This window comes from Passer domesticus, chromosome 4 (assembly GCF_036417665.1).
Source record: "Passer domesticus isolate bPasDom1 chromosome 4, bPasDom1.hap1, whole genome shotgun sequence".
In the NCBI taxonomy this organism is placed as follows: Eukaryota; Metazoa; Chordata; class Aves; order Passeriformes; family Passeridae; genus Passer; species Passer domesticus.
In genome coordinates this window covers 62,655,482-62,676,980 of record NC_087477.1, presented here as the reverse complement: position 1 = coordinate 62,676,980, position 21,499 = coordinate 62,655,482, and the positions used below count along the sequence as shown (strand labels likewise).

At 34.4% G+C, this 21,499-nt stretch overlaps 1 long non-coding RNA gene across 3 annotated transcripts; it reads right to left on the bottom strand.

Annotated features, from left to right (window-relative positions):
• Positions 1-239: 239 nt before the first annotated feature.
• On the bottom strand, positions 240-19,520 carry LOC135299413 (uncharacterized). Of its 3 annotated transcripts, none has more exons than XR_010361395.1 (6): positions 19,310-19,520; positions 12,350-12,512; positions 10,451-10,623; positions 5,926-5,984; positions 3,529-3,584; positions 240-1,980 (listed from the first exon to the last, which is right to left on the bottom strand). It is a non-coding gene; the product is annotated as an uncharacterized LOC135299413 (long non-coding RNA). The 3 variants fall into 3 exon arrangements; XR_010361396.1 differs by having other exon boundaries at positions 10,451-10,620; XR_010361394.1 differs by lacking the exons at positions 5,926-5,984; positions 10,451-10,623 and having other exon boundaries at positions 19,310-19,500.
• Between the last annotated feature and the right edge of the window lie 1,979 nt (positions 19,521-21,499).

Genomic DNA, 21,499 nt, shown 5'->3' with positions numbered 1-21,499 from the left:
AGAAGTATTAGTAAGGTGGGTACCTCCTTAACCTTCATTTTAACATAAAATGAATAATTTTATTTTGTGCAACGCTGCTTCATCTAGGTTGAGGTATATTCTCTCCTTTAAATTTTTTCCAAGATCACTGTGGTAGGCAACAAATTTTATTCTTCTCAATGCCTTCTACTTGCCTTGTTTTTTGCAGTTTGCCTCACCCTGTATTTCAACACTCTCCTAAGAGTAACTGTACACTCCCCTTCTGCATTCTCTCCTTCAGTCATTATAGTCCTTCACAGTACCAGGCTTTACAATTTACATCTCTGCCACAGCTAATTAATCATTTCTCTTGCTTTTTAGGCTGTTTTGAGGGCATATAAAAGGTATTGAATATGTTAGTCATCATGGTAAAATGAGAATGATTTAGATATGATTTCATCTAGTGAAGCCATTGTAAATATTGATAATGAAAGCCATGAGCAATTGTTTGCATTTCTGTATTTAACAGTCTCTGGAATGTGATTTTATGTCACACAGACAGTTTTCTGTTAGAAATTAAAAGGGAATGTAATGAATTATTTATTCTACTGTAAGTCACTTTTGGGTAGTGGTAACTGACTTCAGAAATATCAATTTTTCTTTCTGTATCTGGTCAGCTATTAATCAAAACTGGTTCAAATCAAAGTTTCAGATTACACAAACCTGAAACAAATAGAGAAGAAAAGAAAAACAGAATCTTGCTGCTTCATTTAAGCTAGATGTACATTTAAAAGCAAGAAAACAAACAAGAAAAGATCAGTGACGCCCTCATCAAAAATATTTTTTAAATGTTAATTCACTTCTAATATTTAAATGGAGTAATGTCAAATAAAGTAGTTTAAAATGTTTGCAATCTCTCCAACATCACTTTTTTCTTCTTTTAGTTCCCTTTACTTACTGTTATAACTATATTTACATAAAAATATCATACATTTACAAAAGCAGTGATGGATTTCCAAAATTGTAAGGGTAGAAATTACTTTCCCATTTGACTGTCACAACACCAAAAAGGACCTTATAATATCCAGCTATTAAATGGGTCATCCAGGCAATAGTGCAGCATGACAGGAAGCGATTGGTTATTGTGTTGTGGGGCCAGTTTCAGAAGCAATCTGCGGACGATTTCTGTCGAGGACAAGGTTTCAGATTTTGAACTCTGCTGGTTATACACAGTTACTGCTGTGAGTCTTTATTAAGGTTGAACGAGTTGAATCTGCTGATCTGCCAGTTGTTCCAAAAGATTGTGCTCCCGTTGTGAGAATACTTCACCTCTTTATGCATGACTGACCTTCTAGTGGGATCCTACTGTGAGATGTGAATGTGGCCATTGCAAATAGTCTGCCAGCACAACTCTGAGCAATGGATACAGTAGCCAAGCTTTTGCAGTTATGGGCAGAAATACTGAATTATATAGTCTGCTTTAAAATTACTGCACTGTTTCAAAAAACCTACAACTGATTACTTGGTTTCCTAGCTAATTTCTATTATTGTAGACATCAGTAAACTTTAATTGGCCAAATTTATTTATGGGAAGGTTTTTATGTGTTTCAGACAAAAAACCCTATATAGTCATTGCACTAATTATTTCCCCCTAGATTTTTTTTTCTGTGAAACCTATAGCTGACAATAAGAATGCTGTATTGCAAACACATTTATTTGGAGTCCATTATAGGAAATTTTTACATCTGGCCGTTTTTTTCTCTATGAGATGGTGAAAACTTCTTCTTGGTAATTTTTATTGCAGATAACCCTCCAAAAATAACCACCAATTTGAATAAGAATTAACACTCTTTTATGCATTTCTCCAGTGATGACTCCTTTGCTGTAGTCCCTAGAGACCATAGTTCTGTTTCTGGAAGACTTGAATGTTGTACATTGTTGGTTGTACAGAATGAGGAATACCTTCCAGCTTCTTCCTTGGCAGAGCAAATGATGGTGACAGTTTACACTTGCAGAGTGTTCCTGCATAGAAAATGATATTCTCAGTTATGTGCATCTCAATTCTTCATTATTGCTGCAAAATGCCGGTAACTTGAGAAGAATTACTGAATTTGGCAAATTATACACACTTTGCCAACCTATAGCATACAATTTTATATGTGAAAAAAAACAAGAACTTCTATTTGGTTCGGTTTTTTTCATTCACATATATTTTTCTTTTATTTAAAGTGGAAAAATACATCTTGGACATATATAATTCTTTACTTAAAGTGAGAAATAGAACCCTTCTGTAGAAATAAGACAGATACCTGAAAAAAAACAAGTTTGTAAAGGATAAGAAATACCAGCATAATTTTACGAAGTAATAAACACATCTTTGCTTGTGTGACTCCATGTATCTCTCCTGAATACAGTGCTAACTGTTTTCCAGGGACAAGGGCGCGTGATCAGCAACTTAATTGCTTGAGGGGTGGATATGCAGATCTAAATCTGCTTTTAAAACTTGTAAGTAAGAGACACTCTCATATTACCTGTGTACTTTAAATAGTACAGGAGGGTGTCATGGTCTGGGACAATATGTATGTTTCTGATTTTTGACATATTCCCTCATTTTTTGTTTTATTTCACATCAGTGGTCTGTCACCATTATTCAGCACCAGGATTTGGTGAGAAAGATTTTCTCTGATTAATCTGTTTTTAAACAAAGTTTCTGTAACATGTATTGGAAACATCATTTGTGGGAGGTAATTTTGACATACAGAATGGAGATTTCAATGTAAATCATGACACGACTATTTAGCTGACTTCTCTATTTCATTTAATTATGGATCTTTATTTAATGAGATTTCCAATTTTATACCATGCATTTTCCCTTTACTTTTTTATCTTCATCTTGTTTTTAAAATATCTCAGACTCCAAGTAGGTCCTTATCTGAATTATCCTATATTCTATCATTAAGTCACCACAAAAATTCAATACAATTATCCATTTCTCTCTGTTTCATACGTTTTTTTACATAAAAATCTTTATTTGTGCTGATAACATGACTGCGCCTGTTTCTCGTGCATGTGACATTTATATCCCTGAGAAGATTTGAGGGACCTGCTTGCCTCTCAGTTTTGCTATGAGCAGTAGAATAGAATTGAAGTGGCTCTCAAGTGTTGGAAGTTTTACTGTAATGGAGCTTAAGGTCAGAATTAGAAAAGAATTGTAGAAGAGCTGGAGGAAAGATCTAACCTTCCTTATAGTTTTGTGAGGCATAATGCAATTGTGTTCATTTAATCAATTTTAACTATCTCACCTAAATTTCTGCAGTAATCACCTCCTGTACTCAGCTGCTAAGATCTGTTCACATTCTGAAGAGTGCTGCACTTTTTAGGACACTTGATTTCTGAAATCAGCTTTCCCTGATTTAAATAAAATGGACTATAAGAATTATATATTTTTTTCAATTTTATTTATGAGTATTTTATGGGTGTTAATAATAATTAATAGATTTTATGGGTGGTTTATATGGCTTAATTTTTGTATTATTCTTTCTGATTCAGAGTTGCATTTCATGCTCTTACCAAATTTCAGGATTCATTATGAGGATGCCACTTGTTGATGATGGAGTATTCTAAACCTGTAACATAATTTGATTGTTATTAGAAGAGAATTCTATATGTATAACATAATTTGATAGTTAATAGACTCTGAGATCACTAAGTTACTTGCAGGATTACTGATAAAAATGTGTTTATATTTCCCTCTATTCTGGCCTACTAAAATTAGGAGAATAACCATCATCTTTAGAAAGGAGTATCTAAAGTGTGTCTGTTATATATTGACAGTTTATTGATGCAACAGTCCAAATTGTTGTATATTCTGTTTATTGTTGCCTTGTGAATCCTAAATTTTTAAATTAATTCTCTCGAATCAAGATTATCAGGGTGGTACTGACACCTTTGGTTTTCAGTGCCCATTTCTTCCTGTTTAATAGAAGAGGTATAGTCCTTCCAGCTCCCATGGTAGAGCTTTGAGCTTGGTTAATGAGAACCTGTATAATGACATCCTTTAAAGAGCAAAATTACAGTGAAGTAATTTTCTCTTTCAGGTATAATATTGCAATCTCCTGAGTTTGGGCGGCACTGTCATTAAATATGCAGATACGTTACTCTGGTGCCACCTTGTCTTTCAAATTGAGTTTCAGGGATAACTGAAAAACTTTTAAAGCTTCAATATTGTTTCATTCAATTTCAGAAGTGAAAATTGCAAAGGAATTAAAAAAATTACTATCAAAATCTTCTGAACCTAAACAGAGTTTTATCAAGGTACATTTAATTCAATATTTTTTTTTTTTACACTAACTCTATTTTCTTCCTTTAATTTATAGTTTATCACTGTCATTCACTATGTGTATATCTCTGTGCTGGAAGCTTCTTCTAATTAATTCAATTCATCTATCATTACGTATTTCTCTTATGAAGCCAAGGAACGTGTTAATGAGTCTTCTAGAGCAATGTGTCAGTTTTTAAAGTCCATTAACTTTCTATGACTTTTTGCACACTAACACTCATTATGAAATTATTTCCCTGATCTTGAAATCCAATTTAAATTCCAATCGTGAATTTTCAGTGATGGAACATGTTTTTTAATTGCTCTATTTTTCTATGCTCTGCACAGAACTGAGATGAGAAGTTGCATGTTATATTTTTAAGGTCTCTTTCACACATTTTCAATGACAAATGATCAATGTGAGAAAAAATTCATGGTTATGAGACTCAAAGCTTTCAGAAAATAAAGGTTCCTCTTGAATTTGTTATTATTTCAGATGTATTGTTACTGATATTTTCTTACAATTATTTTGTTAAAACTTTCTTAGTTCCAAAGACTATGAGTACAAATCCAGCAGATCTTCCAAAATTATTCCCTATATTATGTCTTCTCTCTGGTCCACACAGAAGAAATATCATATTCCTTTGCTAGCTCTCTTGAAGAATGTCACTTTTATTCTTGTCATGTCAGAACTGCATGAGCATGTAATGAGATTTATCATGCAAAGGACAGGAAGAAAATCTAAATTAGCTTTAAATCCTCATTTCCTTGTTTACTTGATGGCTTTGATAAGCTTCAGTATCTCTGTGAAGCCCTGATCTGACAACAGAACCACTCTCTTCTAGGTTTTTGACCAGAAAGAAAACCAAAAATGTGATCCAGATAAGAGCAGAAGTGTGACAGTGTGTCCTCCAGTCTATTTTAACTGATTACCAGAATTACAGGATGCACACAACATGCACTTGCAGGTGAATTTAAATGCAAAAGTGCATAACTGGCACATAAATTACACAGAAGTTCTAATATTCAATACAACCCCAGACATTTCACTGGACATTTGAAGAAAGCACTGAACAAAACCCACATAACTACAGGAAATAACCAGACCATGTGGAAGACTTAGTCCCAGGGTTTTTAATCATAGCAGAACCGAGTGAGTTATTCCCAGAGTTTTGAGCAACAAATTTGATATTTATCTTCATTTCTTGAGGAAAAGTCACTGCAACTTGGTAAGATTTCAAAATTTAGCAGCAGATGCTTTACTTTAAATTGAGTGATCGTGGAACTGAAACAATTTTCATACTGAAACCGCACTCTACACTGAAGATGTGGTCTGTCAAAATCTGCATTTTTGTTTGTTTTTAGTAAAAATAAATTTTTCAGTTACTTCAAAAAAAATATTAATTGAGATGGATGTAAATCTAGTCATAGGGAGATATCACTGATATGTGGGTTCCACTATGTTCAGGAACTTTATTTTGTTAAAGAATGAACCTTAGGCAACAGTAGATACAACTTTGACACTAGTGGAAAAGCCAAAGATCCCCCTTGAATTTCCCCTTTGGGGAAAGCCACACGATGGTGGTCACTTATTCCTTTCTGCTCTGCTTTAAACCATGTGATTGTCACTATGAGCCAAAGTCATTTACCTTGGAGTAGCAGTAAGAAGTTCTTCATTTTTCCAGGCATGGAGGGAATTAGGTATAATCTTTATCATAGCTTCACATCAAGGAATGTGGTAGTGTCATGAGAGTTAAAAAAAGATAATTGAAATGGGAAAATTCCCATTTCTCTAGCAAAACAGTTTCTGTTACATTCACTATCCAATCATCTCTAAATCAAGTGCAGAGCTGCTGCTCAAGTTGTCTCCTGTTTCATTAAGATCTAGTTTTATTATACTGATGTGCCAGGAGCAATAGTAACTGCCAAAATAGTGTTGGTAGTTAAATCTGTTCTTGAACTACAGTTGCCCTGAAATTAAAACTGGAAAACAAAAACAACCCTGTAATTAATATCTCAGATCTTATTACATCCTGAAAACTGGCTATACTTCACTCCAAGGTTTGCAAAAATGATGAGCATTATCTGTATGCAGTTAAACACCCATGACACTTGTTCCTTATATGGTTTCCATATAACAATACTTTTCCCTTTTTGCCAGGGGTATAAACAGGGCAGCAAATCAGATTTCACATAGTATTTAACTGGTCTTGTACACACTTTTTTTTTGTAAAACCTCCATTCCATTTACCTCATTGCCTTCAATCACAGTTTATATTATTTGTCTCTATTTAGAAGTAAAAATTTGGATTTCCCTTTGATTGTGCATCAAATCTACAGCTTCTATAGTAAAAGTGAGAGCAGCAGTGCAGACTGCTTAGGTCTATTAGTAGTACCCTTGATTTACTACTATTTGAATGATCAGCTGCCTTTATTTGCTTTCAGATAGACAATTGGATTTTCTTCTGAATATTATTTTAGTGTATTGGTACTGCTACTACTTCCTCAAAACATGCCATCACTTTTTAAAATTGCAATAGCTTCACCTTTCATGGTGCATTAGTTATAAAAATATCCCCATCAGAATCTGAAGAGGGCCTCTGCACTCTTTGCTGCTCCATGTCAGGTCTCTGAGGGACACAACCAGAGCATCTCAGGGCATCCTGTCAATATCTCTGAAGAAAACTGTCCATCTGGTCTTCACATCAGGGATCCCTTAGTTACAATTAGTTTCTGATTTTCTCTTTTAAATCATTCTATACTACTTCAAGTAAAGTTTTTCAATTTAATGGACCTGAGAGGAAGTTCTGTTAACCATGGAGTCAATACAGAAGAAATGTATCTTCCAATTCCACTTAGAAGGGGAGAAGTTGTTCCCCTCTCAAGGAAAACAAAACCTCTTCTTCAATATATGGTAACAATTCTACTAAAAATTTGCAAAGAACTCCATTCACATGCAAGAAATCCTTTACAAAGAGGAATAACCTACATGACAGTAGGGCTTTTATATACTGTAGATCAAAACAGACAATGATAACTTGTATAAAATCTATTGCTACCTTCATGTATGTTAGCTTTTTATAGGAGTTGAGCTAGTTTATTATCCTAAGCATTTTCTAAAAATTAACTAAGACCTTATATTAATAAAATTATTTGTTTCATGTTCAATTTTCAAAGCTCATCTGACTTCACAAATTAGTAAAGAATTTGTCTTTAACATGATTACTAGAGTGACTCTGATTTATTAGAGGTACTTGCTTGGTAGGACTGAATGGGTTCATTTATCCAATTTTAGAGCTTTCTTCTATATGAACTCAATAAAGGATTTTACTTAAAATATCTACACTGCTACCCAGTTTGATGACAAATATGTAAGGTTATGCTAAAATAAAATGTATTTTACATATATGTGAGATCTATAAGGAAATAGTGTGTATATTAAGACAACATATTTTACAGACACTTAGAACAACAAAATAATGTTAAACTTCAAGTTTTAGTCAGAAAAAAAGTTCTAATGATGTAAAGAGGTATTAGAGTAATTTTGCTTAAATTAAAGACTAAAATATGTTCTTAATAAGGTTGTTTTCAATCTCCAGCATCCATAACTCTAGGTGTCAAAAACTGGAGACTTTTAAATATCTTAAGAAAAGTTATTTAAATAAACAAAAAAAAAAAAAACCACCACTTAAAAATGGAACACAAACTCACAAAAAAGTAATATTTTATAAACTGAATCAATTAACATTTTCTGATCTTACATTTAATTAGATCAAATCTGATATTCTAAGTTATGATTCTGAAGCACTTACTACTGCCATTTAACTAGTAAAGAAGAGTTGAACATGAGTGCAGTGCTGAGTCGAGCAGTGCCCTGGCAGCCCGCAGGGCCAACCCTGTCCTGGGGGCATCAGTCACAGCATCACCAGCTGGGCAAGGGAGGGGACTGTCCTGCTCTGCTCTGCACTGGGACAGCCTCACCTCGAGTGCTGGGGACAGTTTTGGGCTCCACAGTGTAAGAAAGATTAAACTACTGGGGAGTGTTCAAAGGAGGCCTACCAAGATGGTAAAGGACCATGAGGGGAAGCCATGTGAGGAGAGGCTGAAGGCACTTGGTCTGTTCAGCCTGGAGGAGACTGAGGAGAGACCTCACTGCAGTTTACAAATTCCCCATGAAGGGAAGAGGAGGGGCAGACACTGATCCTTTTCTGTGATAATGAGCGACAGCATCCAAGGCAATGGCCTGCAGCTGTGTTGGGGAAGGTCTAGGTTAGATATTAAAAGTTTCTTTACCCAGAAAGTGGCTGGACACTAGAACCCAACAAGGTTGTTTTGATGGCTCCCTAGTTTGCTCTACCTAGTTCTCAACTAGCCAGTGACCTAGATAATTCATATGAAATAGTGGAAGATCTAGATATTTTAAATTTACCAGCTAGCATCTTGCAAAAAGCTTACAAATTACCAGGGTTTTTTTTGTTTTTTCTGAGAATGAAAATTTATTTTCTGGAATGAGTCAAAACCAACAAACAGATGATTTCTTCTTACTTTGGTAAACTCGTGATAAGCTCTGGACAAAAGCCTAGCCTGATTTTTCCTGCAATAATAAACTCATCTATCTTAGCTATATGAAATAACCCTTCTGTAGGGAAGCTACTGTAACTTACATGATATCAGGACAACCGGACCATTATAAAACTACTTTCATCTTGAACAATTTCTATTAGGAAGTTCTATATCTTGTTAAGTTCTTGGGTCTCATAAATCAAAGGCTAGATTTTCTGTCAAGTCACACTTTCCCTTGACAGGAGGTTAGTTTCCAAAAACAGCTGTGTTACTGGAGATGTGTAACTTGCAGATCAGTGAAGTGAAAGGCTCACCTCAGCTGGAAATGATATTTCACTCCCAAAAAGTTGTTATGGGATACGATGTGACAAGGCATGCCCTTCACTTCACTGACATGCACACCCTATGGCACAAAATGCCACAACCTGTTCAAGTTTAGGATGTGCAACGCACACAGCTGCATAACTGTATTTTTTTCTTTTTCCTTTTCACATAAGCATTACGGTGAAACTGTGAAGCAGGAGGGAACTAATAGAAAAGTGTTTCAGTCAAGTGATTCCTACCTATAAACATAATTTGAAGACCTAAACCAAACTACTTATATGTCTCTGTTCCCAAGAGCCTGCAATGGTGTGAATAGAAAGATGCATTAAAGTGGATGTTATCTCTGTATGTACCTGTCCTGGGGTAGGAATTAATTTGAATTAGCTAAAAACTGTTTCAGGCATTTTTCTGTAGTTCACAAGTCAGAAGAGGTGCACATCATTATGTATTCTACCTTCTCCTGGGCCAGTCAGTTTCTACTAGGTGGTCTGTGCTTCACACAGCCTTTTGAGTAGTAGGATGTGGGAGTGATATGGAGTATGGATTTATTGAATTTAAACATGGCTCTGTAGAGCTACCTTTATTAAACCAATCTAAATTTTTTTTCAGTTAAGGTGAACTAGGCACAGTCAAGGGTTTATATTTAGATTAATGTAGTGACTGAATATATTCCAAACTGAATATACAATATAATTTTTCAATGTTTAAAAATGTTTTCATGTAAGTGTAATAAAAAATTAAGTGTTAATTTCAATTTATGTTTAAGTGTGGTGATTCTGAAGGGTTTTGAGTTCTTTCCAGAATTTGCACAAGTACCCACTTACAGGTTTCCCAGTATATATATATACACATACACACACGCTAATGTAAAAGGAAAAAACCAAACAAACCCCCCCAATGAGTGAGGTACACAATGCATAAGTTCCATGGTTGAATTTTGAGGGAAAAAATGTGACACCTGTAAATTAATTGAAGGATGAAGACCAAGTTTACTAATTCAGTCTTTAAGTAAGGTATCTATTTCTACTCTTCTGGCCTGTAAAAGTTACCAAGAATTTCAGAAAAAAAAAAAAAGGTTTCTTAAAGGAGTGGTCATTATTCCTACTTTCTTCATGCCAAAATATTATAATAGTCATTCTGAAAATCTTTTCCTTAGTTTCAATGGACACTATGCAGGTGTGAGTATTAAAGATAAGAATTTTTTTTCTTTGGGGTGACTCAACAACAGTGGAAGAAGTTACTTAGAGCAATGCAGAGTTTCCATCCGTGGAGACTTTAAAAAGATACATGGCCACGATCTTGAACAACCATCTGTGCAGGAGGCCTGGCCTAGACAGTCTCCAGAGCCCTGCCAACCTCAGCTGCCCTGAGAGTCAATGGGTCTGTGCCATGGGACTCACATCCCAGAAGGGTCTCCAGCATAACCCTGATACCTTTGGTGGTAGTGGAAATGCCAACTGCTAAAATAAAAGAAAAAAGCCTAGTTCATTGATGGTTTAAAACCTACATCCAATTCACATTGAGAACAAAACGTGTAAGGTTTATTTTCTGCTTGTTTTTAACCAAACCTTTACACACCTAACAAGTGTTTTAGGCATTTTCTGTGTGTGAGAGAAAAGTCATCAGAATTTTCCTCTATTTATAACTTTTTTGGATACTCGTAAGAGCAAAATTATTTTCTCTGAGCATAGGCAAGTACATTCACATGTAATCCTGTGAAAGTGGAAACCGCTCTACTATAATATGGAAATTCTCCTAGGGTCAAACAAAGTTGCAGTTTCTCTGGATTTTTCAGAGACCATAAATCTGAGGGCTCCCCCACCTCCAGTATCAGAGTGGTAGGCCTTGGAATAACCATAAAAAACACTAATTGGACTTCCACTTTTCACTTGGACATCAACTTTCTTGTACCAAATCTTTTCAGAAAAAAGGAATTATGTTTTAAACAACTTCACATTTCTTTACAGCAGTCTCATTAAAAAAGAAGAAAAGAGAGGTGGTACTTAAATCTGGGGTAAAACTATCAATTATTGAAATTCATTAATTAAGCAAAATATTTCTGAAAGTTGCTGCACACCTCTCTCAGTTTGAAGATTTTTCTATCAAAACACAGTCTCATTAAAATTTTACATGCTAATCAGTATGTTTACAATTTCATTTTATGAGTCTACAATTTTTCACTGAGGTTTTGAATTCTTTTCATTATAATTTTATGCCAATTAACTCAGAGGGGAAAAATATAATTTACAGGTTTGCATAATTGCCCAGATGTTAAGATGCAGCACAAGTTGAAAACAGAAACAAAGACTTTTTAAGCTTATAATTTTAAAAAGAAAATAGCTTACTTTAGTTTGTTTTTGGCTGCAAGTTTTGCAAATCTGTTTTTGGAGTTAACATACAGTATTTTGACTTTGATTAAAATCTAGAGGTTGTTTTAGTGTTCTAGTTTTCAGTACATCACCTTTGAAAAGAAGAGTTGATACAAGCATGGAAATCTGCGTTTTTAAAAAAACCCACATCACGTATTTGTCTTTATATCAAAGATAAACAGGATTTACATTCAGTGAGAACCTGGAAGGATAAAATAATTCTTCATTCACAAACTTTTGGTTAATTCCTTATGCTATGTAATTAACTTTGCTTTTTAAAATTCCTTTTTGAGTACAGTTATAATGTATTTTTTTTTCATTTTCTACACTTTTCTACCAGGTTCTCTATTCTTACAAAAATTTTGAGAAAAAAATCTAGTTTATTATATTCACTATGCATTGTATATGCTTTCAGGGCTTTATGGAAGAGACTGGCAGTGAAGAAAAATAGCCCACAGTGTGCATTAGGATGACTGATGGATATCTGTGAATATTCTGCCTTAAAGAATTGCATATATACAATCTGAAGATTTACAGAACTCCACTTAGCACAGGAGCTGAACCATCCTGGTAAAGGCATCTGTTTAGATTGCACATAATTTAAAAAAAATTCCAAACTTCCCGTCAGTTTTGTGTACTATTCCTCCCTCTGTTTCATTAAAAAAAAAAAGTAAAAATTTAATGTAGAATTACATGGACTGTTTTCTCTCAGCTGGACAGGATAAGTTATTACTACTTTGTTATGCAGGTATTCTTTGCTGTAGGGTATTTATAAAATCAGTACAAAAATTAATTATAGAATGGCTAAAAATCTCACACTTTAGGTTTCAAAGCAGGTTTTCTTCAGGAATCCATGAGGAACTATGACCTTTTCTAGAGCATGTTTTGGAGAAGAGGCAGCAGATCCCTTTAAAGTTTCTGTGTTTTCACCATTCTTGAAGACAACATTTTGGAATACATTGATCACCATCATGGAGACTCTGATAAGGGTCAGAAGAGTGAGAAAAATTGCATTAGAGTACAGATAAGAGTGGAGGAAAAAGAATGACAAAAATGTTTTCCAAAAAAAGCCAACAGCACTTTACATGCAACTGATATAAAAAGGAAGTTGTGACTTATACCAGAAGAATTTTAGTTTAGGGGAAAAAAGTCTTTTTAAATCAATTGCCAAATAAGTGGGTATTTTCTGAAAAGTACATTTTTCTCTTACCTGGCCTCATATAGGGTACAAAAACTTTTGTAAGGGAAGGTAGATAATATTTCATTTACATTTCCTCTGCTACACTCACATGCACAAAAGAAAGAAAAAAAAAGATAAACCCATTGTGGGGCTTTTTTCCCTTACTTCAGCTTTTTTATAAAAGCTAAAGTACACATCTGAATTGTTGCAATTTTTCCTCTGGATTATCAGGTCTGCTATTACCTCCTGCTGATGCACTCCTAGCTTCCAAAACGGACAGCCCACAATCATAATTGAAAGAATCACTACTGTTTCTATACCACTTAAGCATTATTCATAGAACTTTTAAAGATCCTTCAGCATTCAATGAACATTTCACTTATATAATAAAGATGTTAAGCTGTTTTCTTGATGAAGCTTATAAAATACAGTAAAAACATGAAGACAAACTAAATTTGACAATGTGTTTGAATAGGCAGGGAAAAAATGAAGATATAGAGGTGTGCATTTTAATTCTCATGAGATGCTATCCTCTCTAGTGTATTAATAGGAATTATGTAGGTTCTAACTTTTATTTATTGATACAGGTACATGAAAACCTATTTGTGAAGGAGTTTACTAATATGAAAATATATATTTGCAGGTCACCTTATGGTAAATCTTTGAAAACAAAAGCTGCAATGTCATAATCCTTGAAAAAGTTTATCAGCTTCTCTAGTATACTCATGTTTTCCTATTAAAGCCATTATATATGGACTTCTTCTCTTAAAGAACAAGATGAGCACAGACACTAGAGGCTAGTGAGTACTGTACTACAGCAGCTAAAAGTCTCTCAAAATACTTCAGAGAGACAAGCAGAAGAGTTTAATATCTGGGTTTTGGGTTTTTTTTCAAGTTTCAGAATGAACAAAAATATGGGCTTTTTAAGCTTCAGTTGTTCATATAAGTTTAAATATGGGGTAAAAGCAAGGGCATATATTTCAATTATAATGCTCAATTTAAATGTAAATATTAATAAAAGCATTAATGAGAAGCATGGACTCCTAGTCTTCAGTGTGTAATTCATTTCGTTATAAAAGCAAGTCTACCCACAGTAGAAGTCATACAGTTAACAACAAAAAACTAATATCTGCTTGCAGATCACATTTACTTCCATTGTTTACCTAACATTTTCAGATACAAAAGCACAGATTACTACAAATATTAAAAAAAAAAACAACTTATGCTTTTCAACTGTTTTTTGTCATTCATCTGGCAGCACCCTGTTGGAGTTTGCTTCTCTGGTTTCTGTCATGCAATCAAATTTCCTCTCCCCCACTGTTTGTGTAATTCTTTCATAGACAAAAAGGAAAAATTGAAGAAGGAATGTTTTAAGCTAAATCAGTAGTCCCCACTTTTCATAATTTCTGAGGAAACCATTCCACTTGATTGATTCACTAGGATAAGTATGATTACATATGCACTAATAGAATACTATTATCCTTGGATCTCCATGTATGCTGCAAAAGAGAGCTGAGGGAGTGGTACATTTGTAGCAGTAGAATGAAGTGAAATGATGTCTCAGAATCCCTGGAGAGGGTAGACTTGAACAGAAATAATGCAATAATGCAAGGGTCCAGCAAGAATAGGAAGAGATCACCAGGAAAACAACAACGTAGCAGTGCAAGTGGAAGCAATGACCTAGGACAAGAGAAGAAAGATCCACTGGGTAAGTAATAAAGTGAGTCACATATGGCAGGAAAAGGAACTCAGCTGAACTTAGATGAGTTGAAATTATAGATTCAGCCAGCAAGGCAGCAAGAAAAAAAGTAGGTCTGTGAAAAATGATGGTGAATGAAAAGTATTCATCCATACCATGTAGGTACTAAATAAGCCTAGTGATGGGCAGAGTGTCTCTGACAATTACTTGATATGAAAAAGAAATAGCTCTGCACATACTCACTTCTACATTCACAGCAGCCCTTAAAGTATTTCTCTGAAGGGGGCTCAGGATTCCCGTAAACCCTGATTTTATGGAGATTCCAAAAGGGTAGTGTATGCCCAAACTAATTCTTCACAAGTAAATGAGTTGACATTATTTTTTTCAAAGCAGAAAGGGAGAAATCCCTCCTTTATGAGAGATAAATACGGGGGGGGATAATTTTGTGAAGAGAGTTGACAAGAGGGAAATAGGAAGTGAATTAGATTGGCACCATTTTTGCAAATAAAAGTAGTTAAAAAATAAACCACTAATGTCTTTATTCTGGGGTGTACATGGGTATTTATTCCATGGTGACAATATCTAGAATCTGCAATGTAAGAAGCTTCTTTACAAAGCAAGAGATTATGAAAAATTTTTCTTTCACTGAAGGAGTTTTTAAGGTGATTGTCACTGTGTTTTTTATTCTCAGTAGTCCTTAAGTCAAAACAGAGTGTCTCTACAGCTATACCTAGGGCTGTATTTATCATAAACATATTAGTGAGGTTCCTCTTTCTAATTTTTACTATTATTTCACAGATAAAGCTCACTGAGGAATTCTTTGGATTTGTGACATTGACACAAAAGAAAATGAGGTGGAAAACATTATAAAACAATAGCTCTAGTCTGATCTAATTATGAACTGTGAACACTGACAGTTCTCACTCTTGGAGTCTATATGACTGTTTTGATATGACGAAACATGGTAAAGAGGTAAAGTCAAATGAAGTAATTTAGCTGAAAATATTATTTGAAATTGATTCTCCTAATCTGTCATCCAAATATAAACAATGTAGGTTTTTTTATTGTCCTACAGAGTAGCAATGCAGGTATTAAATTTAACTCAATGAGTTTGTCTATCTTTCAGAAAATGTGTTTTCCCTGTCTTTCAGCACCTTTAACTGCCTTTTTCCTCCACCCAAGTTAGTATTTTTTTAATGAACATATTAGTGAAAAGATCCAGTTGGTACATTATCACAGGCTCTGAGAAAATTTGGACTACCTTAGATCAAAAACTTGTTCAGATAAAAGTAATCTGCCACAGAGGTGGATTTAGGATGGGTACTGGGAAGTTCAAAATATATTCTCCAGACTCATAATTCTGTTTGTTCTACCTGATCCATATGTTATTCTCCTCCTACTCCAGCACAAAAGTACATTCTGAGTGTCTTGCAGAAATGTTAATGTCATTAATATTTTGCTTAATTTTTTACTTTTTATCACAAATTTTTTCATTATTAAAAAAAAGAAGATTAAAACCATATTCTGAAAAGTTTTTTTTTGTTCCATCCAAAATAATTTCAGTTTATTGGAAACACTCCTTAAATCCTTTTTTTCCTTAATATTGGTTCCATTTCTAAAAGTCCCTAAAACCATATTCAAGCAAGATTTTTAGAAGTACCTTTAGAACAATATCTCTAATTAGCCATGTAGAATTCACACATTTCTGTTCTCCCTCCCAAACTATGGGAATATATCATATACAAAAATGATTCCACAAATAAGGCCACTTATGAAAATGACAGTTTAGGACATTGCTTTTGTAGCTAGTTTCTTATATATACTTCAATTTTGTTTAGATTTCATTCCCTTGACTTGGATGACCAATGAAGATGCTTTTCTACCGATGAAATTCACATCTTCATAAAATAATTTTTTCAGAAACTAACCAAGTGGAGTGGCACAAAACAAGTCAGAATATGAATTTATATCAGCTGCAAGGCATAAAAAATTGATTTAATCTTTGGTATTTTAGATTCCAAGTTCTGTTGAAAATTATTAAATAAACTATTATTGAAATAAATCTCCTGTTTGCCCCCCCGCCTTAAAGCATAATCATTTAATACTTCCACAGTGAAAGAAAATTGTGGAGTTCTATTAACAAAATTTGTACTGGTTGATCACTTCTAATTCATGTTTATTCCAAAGAAACAAGGCAAAAATGTTTTCTGTGTAACATTCTAGTCTGTTTGTTGGGGTTTTTTTTCCCCCCTTAGAGGACACGAATTGAAAATCACCACATGTGACTGAGTAAATTATTTTAAGTGCACCAAAATATGTAGGGAATATTTACTTTTCTATTGCTGCATGAAGTTTCAAATTTATTAGCAACTGCAGATTTATAATCATCACAGAACTGAACAGATAAAGAGAACTCCATCTGATTTGTTTTTACAACAAACTTTTCCTTAATGAAGATTTTGGTAAACCTTTTTACAAATGTATTGAACTGTAATGGCCAATTATTTATTTGTGAGTTGTCTAACTACTTTATAATTAAAACAACAAGTTATTTCTTCTGAATTATAAATATTTTGTTAGATCTGTCAAATTATTTGAAAATACTTTAACAAAAAAAGCAGATGTGTCTGATGACAGATGGATCAGACAAACTTATTTAAATTACAAGCTGGAGCCATTTTAACAGTCAGAACCAAACAACAGGAGGATATTGTTTGAAAAAAGTTGGCGATTTCAGCCTTTTTTGAGTAAATTATAGACTACATCATATGATTATTAACAAGAACTCTCAGTTAAATCTATGAGGCAACACGATTAGAAACAGGTGTCTGTTTTAGCCCTGGAAATGATCCTTCAAATAGACACAGAGTGATTGTACTGTTTAACCCAATTTGCCATCAAGAATGTATTTTATCCTTAGTTTTATTGACTGTTAGACACCATTAACTTTTTTTTCAAATTAGTCTTCATGAACATTTTTACTCCCTTTTAGACTTTGTTTACCTCTGTACTTTCATCTCTCTTCCTGTTAACAGAGGATACCTTTTCTAGGTCTAAAAAAGAGAACTAAGACAACTTTATAAGTTCCTTTATCTAGAACATGTGCCCTAGTTTATGCCAACTCAATATCAGACTAAGAGCGGGGTACAGGACACACACCAAAATCTATCCTCTTTGGAAAGAAAACATAAGTACACACCCTAGACAGAAATAAGGTCAAGCCCTATCAAAGCCCTTAATTTACTGATTGCAAATATATGATATATTCTTAGAGGTGCATACCTGTTATTTACACAGGCCTCAACTGTGATTATCCAACTGTGAAGAACTTTAATTAGAATATTTATCTTGGCAATAATGTTCTATTTATAACATTCTTAAAATCATAAAAATAGTGTGCTATGTGCTGGACTAGATATTTTCCTTAAAAATCCTATTGAATACAATATTTTTTCAATAAAGTAAGTCACTTTAAATACAGACATATTTGCTGTATTTCAATTAGTTATTGAGAATACCATGATCTCTCAATAAAGAAGTTGATCTAAATATTCGATGGTAAGCATGGTGTACTTTTGGATCCTTATCAATTAGCCCATTTCTCTCATCTGCTTGAATGTGCACCTATAAAAAAATACTTGACATCTTACAGCAGTAAAATTTACCTTTGGCAAGTAATAACTGAACCTTGGATATATATTTTCCAGCTCCAGTCTTATAGATTTTATTTCTAAAAAACTGAGAATACCTTATAAAAAAGTTTTAAATTTTGTAAGTGCATGAGTTTGTTTTAGAACATTCTAACAAAACATGTAAGAGAGACAATATAATAAACATATCAAATTAATGAAAAACTTCAATAAACTGTGCAATATTCTACTGAAAAGCAATTGGAAAATAATATATTTTAAAGTGTTTGCAAGCCCCCAAAACCTTGTATTAAGGCCAAGATCCCTGGAATTACAGCTTTAACCACCTTCATTAAGTTTTAGCTCAAAAACAGAAAAAGAAACAAACTTATAAGTACATGTATGATAAAAAACTGGGCAGTTATCAGCACCTTGGAAGCATTGACGTATCAAACTAACCTCAGCTATGACAGCAGATTTAGGATGGGAAGAAGCAACCAAAAGGTAAATCTTGACTAAGAGAATAAAATTAGCTTCTTATGAGTTTATCATCTAATGCACAGAAACATGATCATGATATTGCAAGATATATAAGACTAATTGATCAGTTACATGCAAATAACCATTATCATTTAATACATTTCCATTCACACCAAATGATGTATGGAATATTCTCATTAACATATTCATCAATTAAATACTTAATGAAGACATGATGGAAAATAAATTATTTCTATGTCCAAACAGATTGAACCAATAGGGAAGGGCACTCTTTGACTAAATAACAGGAAAGCAGAATTGCAACTGTTAAGATGATTAATCATGAGACTAAATTGGAAATAAATGTAGTAGTACATGCAGCATCAAAGAAACAATTGCCAGTACAGGTGAAGGTATATTTCCTTGTATTAGTCAAAGAAAATAAACTAGATGTCCTGAAGGGGATCCTTTTAGTCCATCACTCTATTAGAGAATTTCAGACAAACTCTGAGAGAATAATTACTAACATTCATGTTTTTATATATAACATTATTCTTACTAGTTCTACTTCTTTTCTTGTTCATTTGTGCCACCAATTCTTCATATTCTTGCTTTTACAGCAACTAAAATTAATGCTCATAAGGGTACATCCCCAGTCATCCTTTTAGTTCCCATCTCCAAACCCTTTGTCCCAGAATGTATATAATCTCTTTTTGAGCCTGCTAATATTTTCTGTCTCCACAGCCTGCTCTGGCAGTATGTTGCTGTCCTGCTGCAAAGGTTTCATACCTTCCTGGAGATTTCTCATGAGCAGCTCCTCACAGCACTGACTTTCTTCTTCTCAGCACAACCAACAAACTCCATCTCTCCTCTCACCCAGCCAACCTGCTCTTTTATAATACCCCTCTTAACTGGATCCAGCTGTGGCCTATTAAGAGCAGGCTTGTTCTTAATGCTTGATAATTAGCACAGCTGTAACTCCTTAGGGGCCAGATTACCTTCACCACTTGTCTCTATTCTCCTACCTTTTACCTAACCACAGCAGTACCTTTCAGATCAGTACCTGCTGAGTATATCATGGAAGCTGTTTTGAACTATTCTCCTGTAAACTTCATTGTATGCCCTTGGTTTTGATATTGTAGTATTTAGTGAACCTTTAGTGAAGGATCTGTCTTCAGGTAATCCTCTGATTGCATGGTTTTGCAAACACAGGCACATCCTGTCAGCCTTTTTCTTACCAAATGGGCGTACCAAGCCAGTGTTTTCAGAGAGCTGGGAATGAGGGTTTCAAGATCTGCTTCATATCTGTCAGTTCCAAGTTCAGTATGGTTGAGGTTGAGCTGGTTTTCCTTAATGATTCCTTATGTTCACTTTTATGAAGGTGATCTGCCACCTTTCTACCTTCTGTCTCAGTTTAATGAGGTTCATCTGCTGGTAATGAATAGGATACAAGTAACTTGGTGGAGTGACAGGGAAAGAACCAACGGGATACAACAAATCAACATAAGACTGCAAAGGACCGTGGGCGGGAGGGTTTTCTCACCCGTACTTTAGTGTGCCTCGTTCAAGGATTGGCTCTCCAGGGGAGAGCAGCCACTCCATTGCTGGCTGATTCCTTGGCCCCCACAGCTGATCTCTACTTTACAGAATCCCATCCTTGGCAGCTTTTTTAGAGTTAATGATGCCAATTTCAAAGTCCTCTGGTGGTGGCTGTTTGCAATGCTAGGTCATACACTTTGTCTAGACGAACAGCTGCTTCACATTTGAGATATTTCAGAGCTCTTGACTGAATGCCATCTGTTTTTGTTGGTTTCTTGACATCTGACTTATGTCTAGATGACATAATAGTTCCTGTATATTTACTTCAATCTGATCCAGCTTCTCTGACCTCTCTGCTTCAAAGAAAGTAGAGGTCAGTTTTTGGTTCTGATCAACACCTTCAGTCAAGATTAAGTCTGAAATAATGAATTTATTAATAGTTTTAGTTACGGTCTTATCAACTGGCAAATATGCTTTACACCAAGTATCATCATCAATTCCCTATGTGGTTTCCTGCTTTTGATGTGTTTAAAGGTTTGTTTTGCTGTCAATTTGACAATGCTTTGCAAAGTTTTAGTTCCAGCCTTTCCAGATTTGGTCTCTAAATTATCTCTTTACATTTGACCTATTATTTTCATATGTATTTTTCTTTTCCTTACTTGACCAACCTCTCCAACTTTTTAGAGGTCAAACTGTTAGCTGCAACAGCCTCCTTAACTTTCCCAGGGAGATGTGCGAGGAAGTTTTGGACCAGTTTGGTTTCTTTCTGAATTATGGCACACAGTCTTACTGGTCTTCTAACAGAGTATTTATAGCAGCCTTCATGTTGTATGCAGGCATTTTGATCAACTTCATTCTGTCTTTGAAAATTTCTCATCCTTTACAGCTCTATTTCTTGAAATCAAGTATCAATTTGTGTGATTTATCTCTGTCCCACTGCACTCTTAAAAATAATTACACTGTGGTTTTATTAGAGACCAGCACCCCCCTCTGATTCTGCTTGGCTCGGATCCTATGCATCTCTCAGGTAAAAAATTCCAAATAGTCTCTTATTCTTTGAGCTCTAAGAATTGATGTTGCAATAATCATTTATTGAGTCTGATTTTTTAAACTCTGCATCACAGCCTCATAATGCATAGATTGAGTCTACTGAAATGGCTGCAGCCATCAGGACAAGGCACATCCATACAACATCCACTACTGGTTATTACTTGAGCAGAGTTACAGGAAATAAAGCTCCAGTTGCAGAGAAGGGCACACTGTGTCAACCATTAGCATTTGGAAACAAAACAAAATCAAATGTAAATATAAAGAATTTTGTAAACACTGTAAAGTAAAAGATAACAGTATACATTTTGTGGATGAAAGGAACATGCAGGAATTTGTGAAGAACACTGCACATTCCAAAATTCTGCTGGAAGAATAAACTCTCAAATCAGA